Consider the following 20521-nt stretch of genomic DNA (forward strand, 5'->3'; position numbering starts at 1 on the left):
ACATTAGCATTTAACACAGTTTAGTTCTTGTATGTGTTTACACTGTAAATGAAAGGTCATAAATTTGTCAGATGTGCAGTGCCTCTCGAACCAATATTTGCATACAGCATCGAATAACTAACTATGTACTATTAATCCTTCTTCTTGTCTGACTTTATTATGACCAGTCATTGATTCATAAGCTCTATACCCTGTACAGCAAGGAATGTTGATGGATAAAGACCTGAAACTTTTATAATCCACCTGTGATTTTCTGAACGTTACTGTTCTATCCATAGTGCTACTAGAGCATGCAAGTTGTTTTAAAGCAGTGAGTTTGTGAAAAATTATGCCTGCTGTAGAAATGCATTCACTGTGTTGTAATAGAGCTGAGACCTGTAATATGATGATGATTTGCCCTCATGTTTGCTTGGTATCCTTTTAGATTGGTCACAAGACATAGTAAAATTACTGAATATTTAAATGTTATATAGATGTAGTGAATGACAGTGTTTTTCCACACATACATATCTTCATACACGTCTCTATCCCTTCACATAAACACATCCATGGAAACTGTAAATCTCAATATATATCATTAGAGAAGAGATTTTTAAGAAATGCAGTTTTGTTTTTAATTATTTTTATTAACTTTTTTTTTAAAAAAATCCTTGGAAAAATATGCAGATTTCGCAGCTCTCATTTCGTCCACCAAATTTATTGTTGTATTGGGAAGCAATCTGTTTGGTCAAGCACAGTTTGACAAATCTGTGTTGGCTTTTCGTAAAATAGAATAGAATAGAATAATCTCAGTCCAACCACATAACCAAAAGTTAGAGTATGTTACCAAGGGCATTATCCAAATGCCTCTTACACATCCCTGAGAAGAAGTCTGGTGTGCAAATAGGTGCTTCTGTTCTGCACAGGAGGAAATAACCAATGACTGTAACTTACTCTTTACACTGGTCTTATTGCAGGTTTTATTGTGAAGGGTTGGTCTTTCTGACCTTGTTGAGACTGCTTACATAGGTCCCTTCTCTATATCGTTGTCTGTTTTGTCCAATATATTCTGGGCCTCATACCTATTCTGTGAGGGTATCTTACAAAGGAAAAGGAGAGGTTTCCTTATGGCACAATGCCGTAGCCTCTTCCACCCCTTCTTTTTACTTTTAACACTGCCTTCTTCATGGCACAAAACAGATCCTAGACCTGCCTCCATAGTGGCCACGTTGAGCTGGCTTGCACACATCAGAGACAGCACAGTGAGGCTGCGCTCATCCATGTGCTTCTCAGGCTGTTCAATACTCCTCAGTCTGCACACATCCTCCTATACCTCAGCCACTTAGCAGAGCAGTTAATCTATCTGGTCACATCTCTCATAGGCTTGCTTGCAACTACTCTCCACCTCCATGAACATCCCTTCAAACAGTGAGAAGCCTGGTTGATCATATGCTTGCACAGGAGCTCTTTCTGTGTGACTGCATCAGTTCTACCAGGTGCTAGAAGCTCAGGAGAAGCAGAGGACACTGATTTTTGCTGGGTTGTCATCATGCTGCCATGTAGCCGCCTGCTGCCATGCATCTGCCTGCTGCCATGATGCCATTGCTTGTCCTTCTTATGCCTGCAAATAGCTTTCATGAGGACATACCCTATTATTTTTCCCAGGAACTAACGTGAAACTGCTTGCGCTACGGTCTTCTGAATCTTCTTTTTCACATCTTTTTGTAGATTGATGTAATATTTGTCACTCTTGTAGTCAGCTGGGACTTCTTTTTGTCTGCATTTCCTTTCAAAGGTGATAAAGAGTAATTTAGAATTGAGAGACTTTTTCATTAACCTTTTGTTTTAGAAATAATTTGTCATAATATTTAAGACTATAGTCCATAATAAGGTGAAGAAATTTGGAAAAAATAAATAGTACTCTAAGATGAAAATGAAACAAATTACAATATATGTATAAATAACTGCTCTAAGTAATAATCTATTTAGTATATATTTATTCAAATATATATTTATTCACATAATGTATGCATTTCTAAATGTTGATGCTGAAGAAATTAAAGTCAGAACATCTAGTAGTAGCAAATAGAAGTGTTTCAGGGCAAAGTAATTTAATGTAGGTGTCTAAATAGCAAAGATTCATTTTCATTTTGATCTTAGAGTACTATTTCTTTTTTCCAAATTCAGAGTTTGTAATAGTTTTTGCTTCCATCCTTTGTATAGGTATTCTGATGCACCCTTAATGTGAGGGGCAAAGAAAATGTAATGAATGTCTTATTGCACTTGGAAGACAGTGAAAAAAAAAAGCAACTGATACAGTATTTTGTTCCAGGTGGGAGTAAAAAGCAACTGCTTTGCTTGCCCTTTACAATCCAGTTGAGAATTTTACTGACAGAATGTCGGCACCAGCTGTGGAAGAACTGATCAGCCTCAACTCTGAGTAAGTGAAGTCTTACACATTTCGAGGTTCATTTCAAACTAAATTTGCAAAGTCTGTTTATTTCTAGCAACAAACATAAATTAAAAATACAGCTTCTAAGACATTGTAGAACACTTTGGTCTCCCTTGTGGAATTCTTAAACATATCTTTAACTTCATCTGTTCATGATGTTATTTTGCAAACTTGATGCCATCCCGTTCTGATTCCTCTTCCTTTCTAGACAATTAAAAGTACTCACTGAAAGTAATAGCAAATTATAATAAAACATAAATATAAAACATGAACATAGTGCATATATTCAGTGATCAAGAAAATATAGGTAAATAATAAATTATTGATGTAGAAGAAAACCTGTGAAAGAAAACTAAATTTGGGTGCTAATTAAACAACCCTTACTTCCTACTGCATTTGTCATGGGAGACAGTTGTGGATGATAGAAGCCTTGGTTGTCCCAAAATGGCCTCTGAGGGAGTCCTATGTTATCCTTCACGTGATGAGAGCAGTGGTGACAGCAATGCTACCATCACAAAGTACAGAAATTATGCACACACATGAAAAAAATTTAAAAAATCTTCAACTTCCTAATATAAATATGTGGAAGGCACCATTGTATTAAAGCACAGTGTTCATCCCTGTAGTCTTAGATTTTTAATATGCATGGGCTTCAGTATATCAGTTTTACTTAGAATTGTATTTTTCCCTGTTTTTTTCCTGCTAACTGTCAAAAAAATCTACTTTTCTGTAGCTAGTAGGAACTTGCAGACAAGATAAAGGCAGGATGGTTTTCAGTTTGTCAGATCTGCATTTTACTCAAAGACTGATTTCTCAGTGAAAATCAAATTTGCTCTTTCAACAGTTTCTAAAAAACCTGGAGCACTAGCCTGGAAAAAGAAGAAAAGGGTGAGAGAGAAAGGGAACAAGAAAGAAAGAGAGGTGGTGAGGGTGGAGTATCCATAAGAGATACTTATTTATCAGAGACAAACAAAAGATATGATACTGTAAAAAACTTTGAATGAAAACATCAGTGTCACTGCAAAATAAACAGTTAGTTCATAATGTTGCAATACCTGACAGTTTGAAAATTGCTCAAAATGTAGAGCTACTTGCATATTGACAGCATAATAGAGAAGCTACACCGCATAGTACTGCGTAATAGAGAAGCTAAATTCTCTTCAGTGGCTGTATTCATTTTGGATCACCAATTGCTTAACTATTATTAGAAACTTGAATGGATGTTTGTCTCCTTGGTCTACTGCTAGCCAAACCAAGCTAGGTTATTACTCATACAGTAGTTGTTACATAAAATAAAAGAACTAGAACTCATCACAGATTCTCAATTGTATTGGATAAAGTCCATTAATATTCGCTAAAAGTTCTTTTTAGATCATAGAGGAGAAAGAATCTTAAAGTAGCATATTCTTGGTTCACACTGAGAATAATGTTTACGCAAGCACATATTTTTCAAACTTTCAACTAGGAATTTTAATCTCTGTGAGTGTTTAATGTTTAATTTTTCTGGAACAATGAGAGCATTCCTTCAGTGATTTGTTGATTGATAGCTGCATTTAGGAAACCCTTCTATTAATTATAGGCAGATTATTTTCTCCAAATCTTGAAACCAAAAAACCTGGGGCCTAAAAGGAGTTTGGTAGCGGCTACTGAAAAAGATGAAGCCTAGCAAGGTTTTAAACTAAAAAAACCCTGAGACTTCAAGAAGTTCTTTGTCATTATCCAATTGCTGATAAGAGGAAGCAAATAATAAGCAAGATTCCATATGACTTATACATATCTTTGCCAGGTGCCAATTTTGAGTGGTATAAATAGGTGAAAAATCTCATCCTAGTTACCTTGTGACTATTGCCTAGGTATTCTGGAAGCTGCTATACCTGCTAAATATACACAGATTTTTCAATTGCAAACTTATTAGTTTTTGTTAACATTTTTCAGTTGCTTCTGAATGGAGCAGTTTTGGTGTTTTGTTTTGTTTGTTTGGGGTTTTTTTATTGTTGAAAATGAAATATTATAAACAATTAGTTTTCTTCTGTTTTCTAGCATAAATCAGCTATTAGCAGTATAAACAGTAAGAATATTTTTCATGGTTATTTACCTGATATTTCGATATTATGATGTCAGACAAAGAAATCAAAAGTTGATCTAATTCTCAAGCAGAAAAAAGTTTTACTTCATAGATGTGTGAATATTAAACAGACGCAATATGGTGATATATTGGATGTTACCTACTTCTTCAATCACATGCAAAGTGTTAGCACCAGTACTTCTGTACCAACACACTAAATTTTGCTCAATATTTCATCCATTCTGTTTACTACATGATGCTAGAATCCTGTGTCTCACAAACTCATCTCAAGATCAAAGAAGCTGTCTAAATTAGGCATGCAGGCTATTTCAGGTTTCTGCTCAACAGTGCTTAGCACTCTGCTGTGTTTTGTGCAATGTGCTAAGTTAAGCAAATATCCTAGTAACATTTGAAGAAGGAAGAATATTTTGTCAACAAATTTCATATTAAAAGGAGAGAGGCATAGGCAATTGACATGTTCAAAATATTCAGCTTACTGATATTTGTTTGACACTTTACAAATGGAGAAATGGCTTCTTATATAAGAGATATATTTATATGGGTATCAGATGACCAATATGTCTGACAGTGTGAAGAAATGATATGAAATTATCAGAGTTAATAAACATAGAGGTGGCAAAATCAAATCTCAACTTTGCAATGTGGAATTTGAGCAGCATACACATCCATTTGAGGCCTTAGTCACTTATAGCAGTTTTATTTTACTTCTTTCTTATTTCAAAGTGAAATTATTAGTTTAGTAATATCATAATAATCATGTGAGGCAGGTAAGTAGCATTTTATTATTATTATTATTTTAACAGCTGCTGTGTGAACTGTAGAATAGAGGTTGCTCTAAATCATAGACTCATTATTTAACAAGTTTGGGAAAATCCAGGTCCATGCAAATCATGCCTATCTAATGTGATAGCCTTGATGAGAAGATGGCAGACTTTAGAAAGTCCTTTGATGCAGCTTTCATAGGATCTTTGTTGCCAGGTTGATGAATAAGCAGTCCACAGTGTGTGCTGAAAACAACCTGGACTACTGGTCTTACTGATGTGATCCACAATACAGAGCCCAGCTAGTGACCAAAAGCTGTAGTTTCTCTCAGGGAGAAGTACCAAGACCAATAATGTTTAATATTCTTCATTCACAGCCTGAATAGTGGTGGAGATTTCACTCTCATCATGCTTGCAGAAGACACAAAATATCCATGGAGCAATCAATCTGGTAGAACTTAGGGCTTCTGCAGAGACAAATTATCTGACAGGAACCCCATGAAAATGAATGTGAAGTCCTGCAACTGGGAGGCAATAGCAGAGGCTAAGGCTGACCAGCTGGTGAACTTCTCTGCAATAATGGTTCTGAGAGCTCTGGGGTCACTAGGCTGACCCCGGGCAGCAGTAGACCCAGGCAGAGCACTCTCATATCCTGGACTGCATTAGCAAGGGTGCAGTCAAAATATATGAGAAAGTATGCACTGCTGTTCATACTGTCAGATTGCATCTGTCAGGCTTTGAGAACCCCAGTATGAGATAGACATTGATGTAATGGAGTTAGTATGAGATAGACATTGATGTAATGAAGTTAGTCCTGAACAGTGTGATCGGGGGATGGAGTATAGTTGCAAGCGAGAAGTGTGACCAGATAGGTTAACTGCTCTGCTTGGTGGCTGAACTGCAGGAGGAGGTGGGCAGACTGAGGAGTATTGAACAGTCTGAGAAGGAAACTGATGCGAGTAATCTCACTGTGCCATCTCTGATGCATGCAAGCCAACTCAACGTGGCCACTATGGAGGCAGATCCAGGATCTGTCTTGTGCCATAGCAATATGCTTTAATTGGATGTGCTTTGCACAGAGGGCTTGATGACACCCAGGAGTCGAAAGATTAAATAATTTTCTATTTTTTTGACAGTAAAAAATAAATAAAACAGCAAAAGAGCATATATTCAGAGGCTTGACCTTTACTCAAGAAGAGCACAGCCATGAGAATCTGTCAACTAGTCTTTAGTCCTTGTGCTTTTCAGAGATTCAGCCCAGAATCAAGTTTTGTTATTTAGCCTTTGAAAGAGAAATAGTGTTAATTTATTTAGAGGTATCTCTGTACTGTAATATATGGGCCTCCTTTTATTCTGGATGTCAGGATAACCTTCTTGAGGAAATGTATAAAAAGTAAGAGTAATTATCAAACATTTAGGCTTGAATAAAGACATATTGCATAGTGTTACAGATTGTAGCTATGGGCACCCCAGATTCATCTTTAAATTGGTATATATTCAGTACATACCTTTCAAATAGTTCCCAAATATTAACTGGCATGTGGTGAAAAATAGTCACAGAACAAATAAAGTGGGATGAGTAAATTGTTTAAGTCATTTATATTCTCCTGAACACAACAAATGCAGATGAACAGGGAGTGTGTTAAGTTACATATTTCACAAGTATTTCCAGAGAGCAAAGTGCAAGAGTTAAAGCAAAAGATTACTTCAGATTAAACATAAAATCTGTATATATTAATCAATTTAGCTCAACACAATCTGAATGACAACAAAACCCAGAAAAATGAAGGATATAGAATTAAGGATTATTTCTGTTCATGTTACAGCATTTTAAAGTAACGTGACACCAGAATACTTTTATCTTGGTCTATTTCTAGGCCATCTTTGTCCAGTGACAGAATAAAAGGCAAGGGAACTGTTGTACTCATTCTACATTTGGGAACGAGGTCACAGCAGAGTGAGCATTTGACACCAGGAGTCTGCTATTAACCCAGTAGTGGAACCTGTTTGTTTTGACCCTTGCTCAGGGCTTCAGCTTTCATCTCTAAGAAAGGTTAACACTTTGCATCTGGATAACATCAGAATCAGATTTTCACAAGCTTTTAGTACCCTCATTGGATGAGGTCTTCTATTCTGTCCTCAGAGAGCGCTTATTTAATTATCAACTGATTGTCCCTGATTTTAATATATGCTGAAGGTGAAGGTTAACATTTTTGCAGCTTTCCTGAAGTCCTGTGTGATGACAAAATTTGACAAGGCATAATTGGTTATGATTTGTCTCTTAATCTTATAGTCTCTTATAATTGTTTCATTTATATGTGGGGAGATAACCGGCTTTAGAGACATATTGAACTGACAGTTCTCTTAGACACAGGAAAAGAGAAAACGTTTGACATTTCTCTGGACTGACTCAGATTATAAGGGTGAGAAAAAGCTTAGCTTCTGTCTCCGTATTTTTTAGCCCTTTGAACAGGCAAATAGTGAACATGGACAATAGCTTTTGTTAGGAGTTTTTGAGCTGTTATTTACATGGTATTGTCTGCAGGGTAAGAAGTTCTATTTCCTGTTTGTTCATCAATAAAAAGTTTAAAAGTTATATGTAGATAAGACACGGAACTGATTCCCTTTAAGCACGATGAAAATTCTGTCTGCAGTTCTTAAACTAAGGCTGTAAATAAGTAATTCTTGAAAGTGTTTGAGACCAGAACATCTACAAAGATAGAATTTTAAGTACTTTTTTCGTATTTATAAGTGCAGAATTTGCTGATGGTTAATATTGACTACACTGTATGTGCAACAGACATACAAACTACTAAATAAATGGGGCAGTATAAGAGCAGACCAAACAGTGATGGCATGTGAATATAATAATCTATTCTAGCATATAAGTATCATTACCAAACATGTAGAAGTCTGGCATTATCTATTTTCATAAGTCCTGTGGAGTGAAACTACTCTCCTCTTTATGCAAATGTGAAATTCAGGTGCAGAAAGAGCAATTAATTTCTCCAGTGTTATACAGGATATATATGGAAACCTAGGGAGATAGTGTCCCAGATCCTATGTTAGGGTCTTGAAAATGAAGCTGTTCTTTTTGCAGGGCTGCCAGTAATACAGAAAACAAGTAGTCCACTTTCATTTTCACATACAAACTTTTGTATTTAAAAAGGGCAAAGCATTTTTGGAAATAATTTCTTGAAATGGTAGTACAGGTGTTTTTTGTCATATTGTACAGACTGGCATTATTAGAAGGCTAACATGCATTTGTATTTCATATGATATACATCTTAAGAGGATTATTGAGCAATTTTCTACATATTCCAAGTCAGGTAATATCTGTGACTGAATTCTGGAGTGGTGTCTGTGTGTGTGTGTCTGTGTGCGTCTGTGTGTGATATGAATTTGGGTAGATCCCTATTTTCATGCTAAATTAATCTCAGAAGACCTTTGTGAAGACATATCAGTCCCTTTCCACGAAAATCTCCTCCATCTAGAATTAAACACTCCATTCTGAAATTGTTTTCTCAATTTAGTAGGATGAATAGTATGAACATTACTCACAATTTCAAATAATATGAAATACATCAATGAGAGTGATACAATTTGTTATTTAAGTGTACTGATAAGTATTATAACCTCTGATATAGAACATACATAGCATATCAGTGTAGTGGTTTGAACCAGGTTTTCCCCCTGAAACTAAGAAAGTGGTAACCCCCAGGGGGTGGTGACCCTTGGGGCTTGACCAATCAGTGCTCCTGCAAAATATAAACATATCTCTGGAGACCGGAAGAGAAGCAGTAGTACTTGTTGTGGGAAGAAGAGGTGGCCATGTTGTAGAGGCCACGAGGAGAAGGGGCTCCGGCCCCTTGGGGGCCTCTGCCCCCCCCCAGCCCCCGGTTGGGGGGCTGCAGGGACTCGGAATGGTGTTGAAGCTGGGCTGAGTGCCTGCGGCTAGGAGCTGGGGGAGTTTCTCCCCTGTAAGTAGAAGTGGGAGACGCTGGGAGCAGCGACGGAGCAGCAGCGGAGACAGCAGCGTCCGAAGAACAGTGGCAAAGAGCCAACTGATAAAGACCAAAGGAACAACATAAGCCAGTATGCAACCAGGGCAGACAGAGAGCTGTCTAAAGAGAAGGAAAAGAGAAGAGCCAGCAGCAGAAAAGCAGGACAAGAGACCCGAGCCAGCAGCAGGAAGAGAGTTTCGGAGGGTAAGAACTGGACAAACCAAAACCCCCAAACTCGCCAGAGACCCCTCCGAGAAAGAGGAGGGGGTGGTGGACTGAGAGGAGTCCTAAAGTGCAGTATGCACTGCTGAGAGGAGCTAGGAAGCTCATGGCCTCCTGAGAGATAAGCCAAGACGGCCGAAGGAATGTGTGTGTGGAGGGGGTGACCTTGGGCTTTCCCCCCCCTTTGCTGCAGCTTCAGAGAAGCTGGCAGCCATCTTTGAAGCAGAGCACAGAAGCTCTGTGAAGGGGCTTGATTTCCCCTGAAGATACCAGACTGTCACGAAGACCCCCGTGTTTCGTGATATGACCGTAGTGGAACGACCTTGTCTGGGGTTACGTAGTCCACGGAAAGACCCTTCGTTTGGCGTCGAGGGGCCGAGAGGGGCTTGGAGACCCCCCTCGTGTGTATTGACAAGGATCCAGCTGCAACTGCTGCCTGAAAGAGAAGAAGAAAGCCTACTGCCTAGAGAGAGACCTGTTGCTCAGAGACTGGAAGGGGTCTTTTCTTCTTCTTCTCTCCTGGACTTTTATTTGGAGAGAGAAGAGATTTGGCCCACTGTAAATATTATTGTCATGGTAGAGATAGATATAGAGTTAAGATTGTTTGTAATGTATTATAGTATTTATTTATGTGTATAGTCTTTGTAATATATTCCTTCCCCCATACTGAGTCTCGTGTTTTTGTCTGGAAAACCCATCTCACATGGGGTTGAGATGTGGGTGGGGGGCTAGGAATAGGAATTGGATTTTGGGCCTTACTGAAACCATGACAATCAGCTAAACTAACATTAAAGTAAGCATATTTTGGTTTTAGGATTGTTTCCTGATGTGTTTTACACATTATTAAGTATATATTTTCCTACGTGACGGTTACTCCAGTCTTTATCTTACAAAACCTTTCTCTCAGCCCCTTTTCATTTGCCAAACTTAAACATTCAAGCTGACAGTTTTCATGCACAGTTATTTGCCTTGAGCTGAATATTAAAATTTCAGCTAAAACTGTTCAGTCATATCGTAGGTGAGGCTTGGACGAAATATATTGTTTTGTCCATGACTTTTTAAAAAGTATACAGCTTTTACTCAAGATAAGCTATTGCTTCTGTCACTGGATGTTTGACAAGGCCGTGGCTTGGTGTTGCTTCAATTTCTAGCAAAGGCTGCCATATTTTGTACGGTGACTTGCCTCTGAAAATATCTGTGTACATGTTGTCTGTAAAAACTTGTTAGAGGTTTTTATCTGCATGGAGGATACCCCAATATCCATTGGCTGCTACATGTGACTATGCAGTCTTTTTGCCTTATGCTAAGGTGACAAAATCTTGTTAAGGGTGAAAAGGTAACACATTTTTCATTTAAACCAAATAATTTCTTATTAGTATAACTGAAATATTAACAGTATAAGTAAAATACTATTACTGGTCCAGATCTTATTATTATGCAAAAGGAAAGAAAGCAAGTTTGCTGATAACACCAAATTTAGAGGTTATGTTTACTCTTGAGGGGTAAGAGCCCTTGCAGAGGGATCTGGATAGATTGGAGCAGTTCTGGATCCCACAATTTAAGAAGGATTTTAAGATCTTTTTATGTATCTAGAGGACAGCAACAAAACTGATGAAAAGGCTGTAAAACATACACTGTGAGGAACAGCTAAGGACTTTGGGCTCATCCAGCTTGGAGCAAAAGAGGCTGAGGTGACATTGCTCTCTGCAGATTTCAGAGGAGAAGTGGAGATGCAGATGCTGATCTCTTCTCTCTGGGATCCAGGGATAGGATGCATGGGCATGGTTCACACTGTGCCATGGGGAGGTTCAGACTGGACATTGGGAAACAATTTTTTACCCAGAGAGTGGCCAAACCCTGCAAAAGCTTTCCTGGAGAAGTTGTTGGTGTCCCAACCCTGTCAGTGTTTAAGAGGCATTTGGACAATGCCCTTAGTAACATGCTTTACCTTTGGGTCAACCATGAAGTGGCTGATCAGTTGGATTAGATGATGATTTTATGTCCCTTCCAATTGAAATATTCTATTCTATTCTAGTCTATTCTTAGCAAAAAATAATATTATTAGAGGACACGTTTCCATAATCATAGAATCATAAAACACCAAATTAGAAGGGGTCCTCAAGGATCATCTGGTCCAAACTTTCGTGTCAAAAGCATGGTCTAGACAAAATTGAATAGAACTCTGTCTGTCTGAATTTTAAGTGTCAAACTTTGTGGAATCTACAACTTCCCTGGAGAGATTATTCCAAAGTATGTTTGTTTTCACTGTGAAAAAATTTTTCTCCTGTGTCTAATCAGACCGTCCCCAGGAGTAATTTGTACTTAATTGCCCCTCACCTTTCCCATATGATTCTTTTTAAAAAGAATGTGGCTTAAAGCTGTATGTCCTTTTTAAAAGCCATTTAAATCTGACTTACTGTTTTCTGCAAATCATTAGCATTCAAATAGTGTTATTCAGATTGGCAAGCAGCCTACATGCACACAAACACATCACTGCTTACTACAGCAAAAATCATGTTTAAACATTTACTGCTTCAAAGCATATTAGCGGTAAATATAACACCTGATCCCTCTCATCTCAGCACCTTTAGTGAGGTTGCAAAAATCTCAGCAGTGTTCCAAGAGGGCAGCTAATATATCTAGGTTTTTTTTATCTGCCTTTGAAGTCCTTCCTGAAGTCTGTATGAAACTTGTTCCAGACCTGATGGGTTTCAAGTTTCCCCATGAAACTCAGTCTTGTAGGACAGATCAACTCAATGTTGACCTATTGTATTATCACTGAAATATCTCACACAAATTGAACTTTAATTTGCAGTGGACCACAGTACAGTTCTTAGGCAAATATACAGATATTAACTTCAAATTCCAAACATGGGCACTCACATTCAGCAAAGAGAAGGCTGAGGAGTGGTGATTACATAATAGATTCATAGATTACATCTCCATTGACATATTTTGGCTTCACTGCCTGTAACCAGCTCTTAAGACTAAAACTAAGTTTTCTCTGTTCACTCCAGCTACTCTCCTCTGCTCCTCAGGGCTGCAAATGACATGTGGCTTGGAATCACCGTGCATGTGTGTTCAGCTTAGACTCTGTGTGCTAAGTAGGTCTAATAAAACTGTAAAAAAAGAAGTGGTAGTGTATGTCTCTCCTGTCCGGCCAAAAAAAGTTGTACACCGTTAGCTGGAAAGATAGCAGCTATTTACACAAAATAATTGGTAAAATAATTAGCAAGATTTCTGGATTATATGGAACTGTTACTTTAAAAGTAGATTTTCCTTTTTAGTAGGTGTCCCTGGTTACAAAAAGATTCTCATAGCCACCCTTTCTTTTCTCTTTTCCCCAAATATGCCTACTAATTTGGACTGTGACAGGAACTTGAGATAAGGGTTGTACTATTATCCTTGGAGAAGAATGTATCCACAAGTATGAAAGACTGGAATGCTGATGACTCAGACAGTCAAGGTGCAAGCTGAGGATGTTCAAAGTAACCACGGAGGTACTAAGGGTGTGCTCACCCCTCACCTCCGGCTACAAGATAAGGAGAGAGACAAATCCTGCTAGGCAGGGTAGGTTTCTTCCTCCTTACAGGAAGGACTCAGCTGTGACAACTCCCCTCCCGAGAAGCATGGACACAATTCACACATAGCCTGAAGATATTTATGGATCACATAATGGATCCACCTGTGCTGACACAACAGGCAGCTGTAACATCTTAGGAGGTGTCAAAGACTCCTGAAATGTTCCATCATCCACTGTAGAACTCCCCACCCCAGGGCAGGTACTGGGAGTGTTCCCACCTACCTAAGCCCAATAAAAGATCACACTTGGACTTCACTTGACACAGAGTTTTCTTCCCTCACAACATGGGACTGTCCTTGCCATCTGGGGTTTCCACTACCACCTCAATGGATGTGGACTATGACCACCACTTCAACCAACAAGCATCAAAATTGCAACAAGAAGTTTCATTGCTGGATCCAGAGGGTGTTTTGCAACTCCTTCCAATTGCCTGAGGGGTCCAGAGCCCTGCTCTGACTGACTGTACAGGCACCGCAGCCTCACCCCAGTGCTGACTCTCCAACCATTCCTGCTAGGTTTTCTGGGCATGAAAAAGGTAAACCACATATAAAGTGAGGTCATCTTGTCTCTGTCCTGTGGACATGTATGGCTTATTAATATAATAAGTAAATAAACCATACAGACCCAGCTGACTGGTTGGGGTTCAGCAACCAAACCCCTTTATTGAAATGAGACAACAGCTTATGTATGTGGGTTCGGATAGTAACACGTCACACCATGTGACCTTAACAACCAATCACACCAAGGCACTTCATAGCGCGTGTGATAGAGTACTTAAGAAATTACATCTCCCAGGGTGCTGTTCGGCACCCTTCCTGAAACCTGACTCCTACAGGCGTGTTTGTTTCTGGGTGGAGGAGGCTGGCCACCATCTCAATTTGGTCCAGTGAGCAGGGCTTGGAAAGTTTCTCCTCATCAGTTTGTTTTACCCAGTTTTATCGGTGCTGTTGTTAGCATTCTTCTCGATAAAGAGTTATTTTTTTCACTTACATCCAGTATTTGATCTCTCTCTCTCTCTGTGTTGGAGAAACCGGGGATATTGAATCCAAGGGAGGAGACTTCTGTCCGAGGTATCTTCCCCTTCAAATTGTATCAAACCAAGACAGTAGGGAACATCTAGAAAATATTATTGTTCTGCTTAATATGGCTGAATGTAGAAGAGAAGCTGTCCTATGTAGAGGTAACTAATGTGCAGGAAATTCTTCAGTTTATCTGTATTTTCTTTGAAATGTTTAAGGTAGTCCTTGTAGGAGAATCAGCAGAGACAGAATACTGACATTCTTCCTGTGGTAATGGACAGCTGGATCGTGATGGACAGATTTCCTGCAGTAGTATGACATTTCTGGAGGATTTGTGTGTGACAGATGGGATACCACCTGCTGACAATTCAAAGGGGCTATATTAACTTTATTGAAAATATGAAACTCTGAAACGTGAGTAAATTGAGGGTGTCATATCTTTTACCTTTTAATATGTCAGGAAATGTCAAGATTTAGGAAAAGGTGAAAAACAGAGGACAACTGAGTCATTTGAAAGTTATTCCGAAGTCTTGACTATGTAGAAAGTAAAGAATATTGGAGCTGTGTGTGGATTATTAAATTGGATAAAGGTCTTTAAGCACAGATTGACCATAGCTGTCACTATTAAATCTAATATAGATATACCTGGTTTTGTTACCTTCATGAAAAAGTAGCTTCCTTGATGCACTTGCAGTATGTAACTATGTTACTACCTTTTTCAGCTGTCATGCAAGAGAATTTCTGAGCTTTTTATTTTCAGTTGTCATGTGAGTGCATCCAGTGTAGACTTACTTCAAGCAACAAACTAAATCAATCTTTACAAAACTTTAAACCTTTGATTTCTGAATGTCTGTAGAGGAATTAGGTGACTTTAAATTTACCTTTTCTGGAGTATTTTTAATTAAATGTATTTACACCAGAAAGCCTCCATCAGAATGTTTTAGAAGGCCAGCGTACATGCATATTTTGATTATGTAAAGCGTATTTCTAACAAAAAAGAATTTCCACTTTTTAGGTATGATTACTGTCTTGTTTTACTAAAAGTACACAAACTAAAATATTCTTTTAAATAATTAAAAAAAAATGTGTGAGGAACTTGTAGCAGCAGGTAATCCCTAAAACCGGACGCATTATAAATTTCGGCAGAGAGAAGCCCATGTGAAAGAAAAAAAACAGGAAAAATATGCAATGCAAAAGTAGTTAGGAAAATAGTTAATAGCAAGATAGACCTTTAGTCAAAGAGGTAGCCAGTTTACAACAGAAAATTACTTGTTTCTGGAGAAAAATGTTCTAAAAAAATTCTAAGCTTCCAGAATCAGATGGAAAACTCCCTCTTCTTCTTCTTTATGTATTGACAGGCAAAATTTGTTTACTACTGCATAGTGCTATGCCACATTTTGCTCATATTACTCGTATTGCATACATCTTTCCTGTGAGATAATTTTCACTAAAACCATTGTGATTCGTTGCAGAACAAAGAACTTGTCAACTGAAAAAGGACGTGCAAATTATTTTCTTTAATGTTTAGAAGAGTATTATATTTCTTTAAGGCTCCGGGCCCATGGAAGATCGGGCAAGTAGCTAACCCATTAAACAGTAAAAAGGAGTAATTTGTTTTAAGAACTAGGTTCAGCCTGTTGAAAGAATTTAGGTATTTTAAGTTTTTCACCAGACTTAAGTGTAAGTTGTCTACTATTTCATGCTAATGAAAGTGCTGGTAATGAAAAAAAGCTTCCCTTTTCTTTGCTCTACTTTCTTTTGCCCTGGTAACTTTGTATTTAAAAAAATGGAAATCTCTTTCAGAAGACATTGCTGTTAATCTAAGTAATATCACTTGTAGTGCAAAGATCATAAGAGTTCTGTTTTGTTTTGTATTATTTACTTATTTTTCTGTTGCTATGAATAATTAAGATGTGTGAAAAATATAGTCACATAAGCAATAGTTCACAAACTACCGACTAATTCATTGATTACTGCTGCTTTGAAATATGAGTACAATTTCTGCTGACACTTACAAGTAATATGATTTACGGGCAACACTTCCCCAATTAACATTATAATGTATAACTTTATTTAAAAATCATATTACTATGTAAAACATATTAAATAGGCAATAGAATTCCTATCACTAGTGCCCAGATATTTATGTTGTAGAAATTCACAGTTATTTAAATATTTATAAAATGAGAGTTGAGAGAAGCACTTTTGAAAAGCAGTTAATAATGAACAGACATCAAGGGAGCCATCATTATAACAGCAAAATGCTGTGCAATTCCAATAACTTTCCTGGTACAGAAGCAGGCCATCAAATTTAATTAAAAGCAGTCAAAAATAAACTGAAAAATTGAACTGCAAAAGCCTATCCTTTGCCAGCAGGTGAAGGCAAAGAGAAAGAGAAGTGAGAACCTTGAAAGTAGTAATGAATTGATAAGCCTTCCTTCCTGCAACTTGTAATTCGTTCTGTCAGATTTTAGCATCAGTTAAACTAGATTAATAGAACAATCACTGATTCTCTATCTTAAATCTTTATGCACAGTCCTTTTCTTATGGGTTTCAATGATAAATGAAAGTCTGATAGGGTCAAAATTAATTTCCTTGCTTGCTCATTTCTTTTAAATAATTCTGTTATGTGCATTAGCTGGGCACAGAGAAAATCAAAACAACTTAGAGACAGAAATAAACATTTTTATTGAATTTTTTATTGTCCTTTCAGGGAGATTTAAAATCTTTTTATCCTACAAAGGTAGATATCACCTGTAAAGTGAAATATTGACATCTTCATCTGCCACTAGAGGTTCCCATGGTGAAATGAAAGATAAGGAGAATTATTTGTAATGTAATAGGGCTAGCAAATTTATTGCTGCTTTATATGCTCAGATTGATGTGGATATATGCAAACTGTACCACAAGGCCAGAACCAATTTACTTCAGATCATTTTATTTTTTATAATAATAATGTTTTAATGAAGCTAAATCTTCCCTGCTGTGACCTTATTATGTTTTTCAACATCAGTTGGAAATAGATTATGTTGAATTGTAACAGAGCTCATGAAGCAGCAGGAATTCGGAGGCAGAAGATCAATTATATTTTAGTGGTCAATACAGAAATAGGGGAGGCAAAAGCCAAGTAGATTCTGGGAAATTAACCAGTTGAAAAAAAAGTAAACTATTTTCTTGTCAGTCAACATTACACACTACAGTTCTTATAGAGGCTGTTAAAGACACAGTAGTTTAAAAAGATGGAAGTTTCCACCCTAGTAGATGTTTCAGGAGGATTGACACTACCTTACCAAACAGAGTGAAGTAAATAGAAAGTGTGATGTTGAAAGAGTGAATAAAACTTACAGCAATATGACTGAATATTACTTTAGTCTTTGGTAATGAATCACCCTTTATGGAATTAAAAGAATGGGACTAGTTAAGAAATGTACAATTTACTGCCTGCCATTCAATTTTCATATGTTACAAAAATCTGAAAGGTTAATAATAATTCATTCAAAATACAAATCAAACTTTTCCCCCATTGTAATTTCTTCTCCTTCATCAACAGTTGAAGCTTGTGCTTTTGAGTTCAGGAAAAGGTAAACTTTCAAGAAAGATTTGCTTATAATCCAATAGATATTAAAAAAAGGTGCTCTTAAGATCATTCATTCTTGATGAAATTCCCAATTATTTCCTGTGTTGTTATATTCAATTTTAGATACGTTTTACTTTAAAATATTGTTAAAAAAAGCTCTAAAAGACATGAAAAGAGAGTCCACTATCCTCACTTATGTTAAGAATCTTATTTAATGTGTTATGCAGGAAGATTTTCTTGGGTGTAATGCAAAGCAATAAAGTAATATTAATGGTAGAATTCCTTGTGCCATTGATATACACAAGGCCTCATGCTATTAATGTATATTAACTCTAATTCTTTTAACTTCTTTTGCATAATTCACAGCGAGACAGAAAATGCATATAGCACATTGTAGATCTTAAACAAGGGTGTAGAAAGGATGAATTGGTCTCCAAACCTTGAAGGGATTCTTTGCGATGAGATATGCCCAGTGTACTTTCAAGTGGATGTGGACACATGTGTGATTGCTTTGGTGTACTCAGATGATAGGGTAGTCAAAAGTCTTGGGAATAAATACAGGAAACATATTATGATTACTTCACTCAGTCTGAATAACATTTAACAGCTGAGGTACTCAGACTGAAGAGATATCCAGCATGACTTAGGACTAAATCTGAAGCAAATATGTGCTAAGGTCTGTAATATTCTTCACGTTCCCACTGGCCCCACCTGTGAAACAAGACACAGAGGATAGGAATGTCAGCCATCCAAGTCAGGACTCTTGAGTTCTAAAGCAAGATGTAAAATGGGTACAATATGCCTCTAATCAGTGTTTTCACAGTCGCCCTTAATGAGAAAGTCATCTTGACTTGTTCTCATAGGGATAGATGGAAGAATTCTCTTATGCCATGACTCAAGCAACCTGGGCTGCATCTCTGTCTACTCTATTTCTAGAAAGTTATGAAGAAATGGTTTGTGAGAAGTGACTGGTACATACATTTTTCAGTTGGATGTGAAGTCTCTGTTCTTTTCACAAGTAATTTATTTCCATGAACATGGAGAGAGTCCGTCACACAGAGATGTAGTCACAGTCAACGTGGAAAACAAAAGAGACTCTAAAGATCCCTCACCTCTTTAAACAGTGGAATCTTAAATATAACCTTGGTATCCTTTGGCCTGGAGTGTTCATGTAAATATATCTTTTTACATTGTGAAAGATAAGATATGAAAGAACAAAATGGGATTATATCTACTATTCTGCTGTAAACAAAAACTATTTTTTCCATGCTCTGCTGATAGTTCTGAAAAAAAAAAAAAAAGAAATTTTTCTCCTTACAGAAGTCATAAAATACTTTTGAAGTGAAATCTGAATAAAACAGAACAATTTGGTGCTTACATTTGAACATCAATTCTGTATAGAAAACATATTTTTCAAAGAAAATGGTCAACAATGATATTACCTTGGGAATATAATCACGTTAAAAATAGTGGAGCTCTGTTTTCAGAGGACATACCTCTGTTTATAACTTGAAAGTCTTTTGGGTTTCATTTGTTTTTCCTCTTCCTCCTTTCTTTTATTCTTTAAGTGAAAGCTTCTTTTTATGCATAAATTTAAAATTAAAGTTGGCTTTTCCTCACAAGTCTCTGTAGTGCAAATCTACGTCCAGAACTGCATAAAATCAATCAAATGTGGAGCTAACTTACAGAGGACAAGTTAACTAGATATCCTAGCTTTATTATCAGTGGGGTGCTGTCTCTAACAAAATTAAATTGATTATTAGCTACCATTCTTTAATCAAAATAGCTTTTAAGTAATTTACCAGCCAGTGCAATTTTGTTCTTTCTTTGATCTTCTGCCTAATCAAGGAAAGTTATTCTGTGGTATCTCAAAGTTAACTAAGTTGAGATCGGCTTTTTCAATGTGATTTAATTAAAAGATATGGCCATGTCTAAAATTTATCATATTGACGGGATTTTTTTTTTTACATTTTCCAACTGAAATGTTTTTTTTACATTGATTTACTGAAATATCACCAAAAAAAAAAAAGTAATCCAGCATTTCCAAATGAATTTAAAAGAGTCCAGGGAAGAAAAAAATCACTTACAGGCATACTTTAAAGCCTAGTTTAGTAGTAAGTAAGTAGTAATAAGAGTGCAGACTGAGAGAATTTTTTCCCTTGTAATATCAAAATACTAAAAATATTCATAATTTACAGAGGAAGGAACAAAAAAAGGAATGTAAACAAATTTACAAGGATTGTGGTACCTGACAATTTGAGTGATGACTGACTTGATTCTAAGCAGTTTTGACTTTACAAACACTAACTAATCCTTGCCTCCTCCTTGATAAAATGCTTGACAGATCATTTAACATATGAATACAATATCATGTTGAAGATTTTTCCATTCATGTTTCTATTTCTTTCTGTAAATGTTGAGCTATTATCATATTTTACATACTTTTAAAGTACCATCTTTTCAATTGAAAAATTGAGCTATTTATATTAAGCTAGTGCTAAAGATTGTCATTCAACCTGTACCTTTGAATTCTAATTTGAAACCTACATATATCATAATTAATTTGCATTAGCGTGTTGTTTCATTGCCTTTGTCCACCACACTGAAGATACGTTGCTGACGCCTCAGGTATTTAAGTGGTCATTTGTCTTATCCTTCTCTTTACACACACTATTATTAAAGTTCTTGAAAGCATCAAGTGAATTTCTTTCCTGTGTTCAAATAATCAGTGTGGGCTAATTTAATGAAGCTGACTTGGTGCACGACCAAAAAAATATACAGACGCATGGAAGAAGATGCACTCTAACTTCTACCTAGGACATTTAAACAATTTTATTT

General features: G+C 36.8%; 1 long non-coding RNA gene across 2 annotated transcripts in view; it reads left to right on the forward strand.

Annotated features, from left to right (window-relative positions):
- The window catches only part of LOC113960834, a 611076-nt gene that overhangs the window by 301807 nt on the left and 288748 nt on the right, over window positions 1–20521 (forward strand). For both annotated transcript variants that reach the window (XR_003532117.1, XR_003532118.1), the window contains exon 4: window positions 2312–2419. This is a non-coding gene — a long non-coding RNA (uncharacterized LOC113960834). The remainder of the gene's footprint in view (window positions 1–2311; window positions 2420–20521) is intronic.

Source organism: Neopelma chrysocephalum, unplaced genomic scaffold, assembly GCF_003984885.1.
Source record: "Neopelma chrysocephalum unplaced genomic scaffold, ASM398488v2 Primary Assembly neopelma1_96921, whole genome shotgun sequence".
NCBI classification, from domain to species: Eukaryota; Metazoa; Chordata; class Aves; order Passeriformes; family Pipridae; genus Neopelma; species Neopelma chrysocephalum.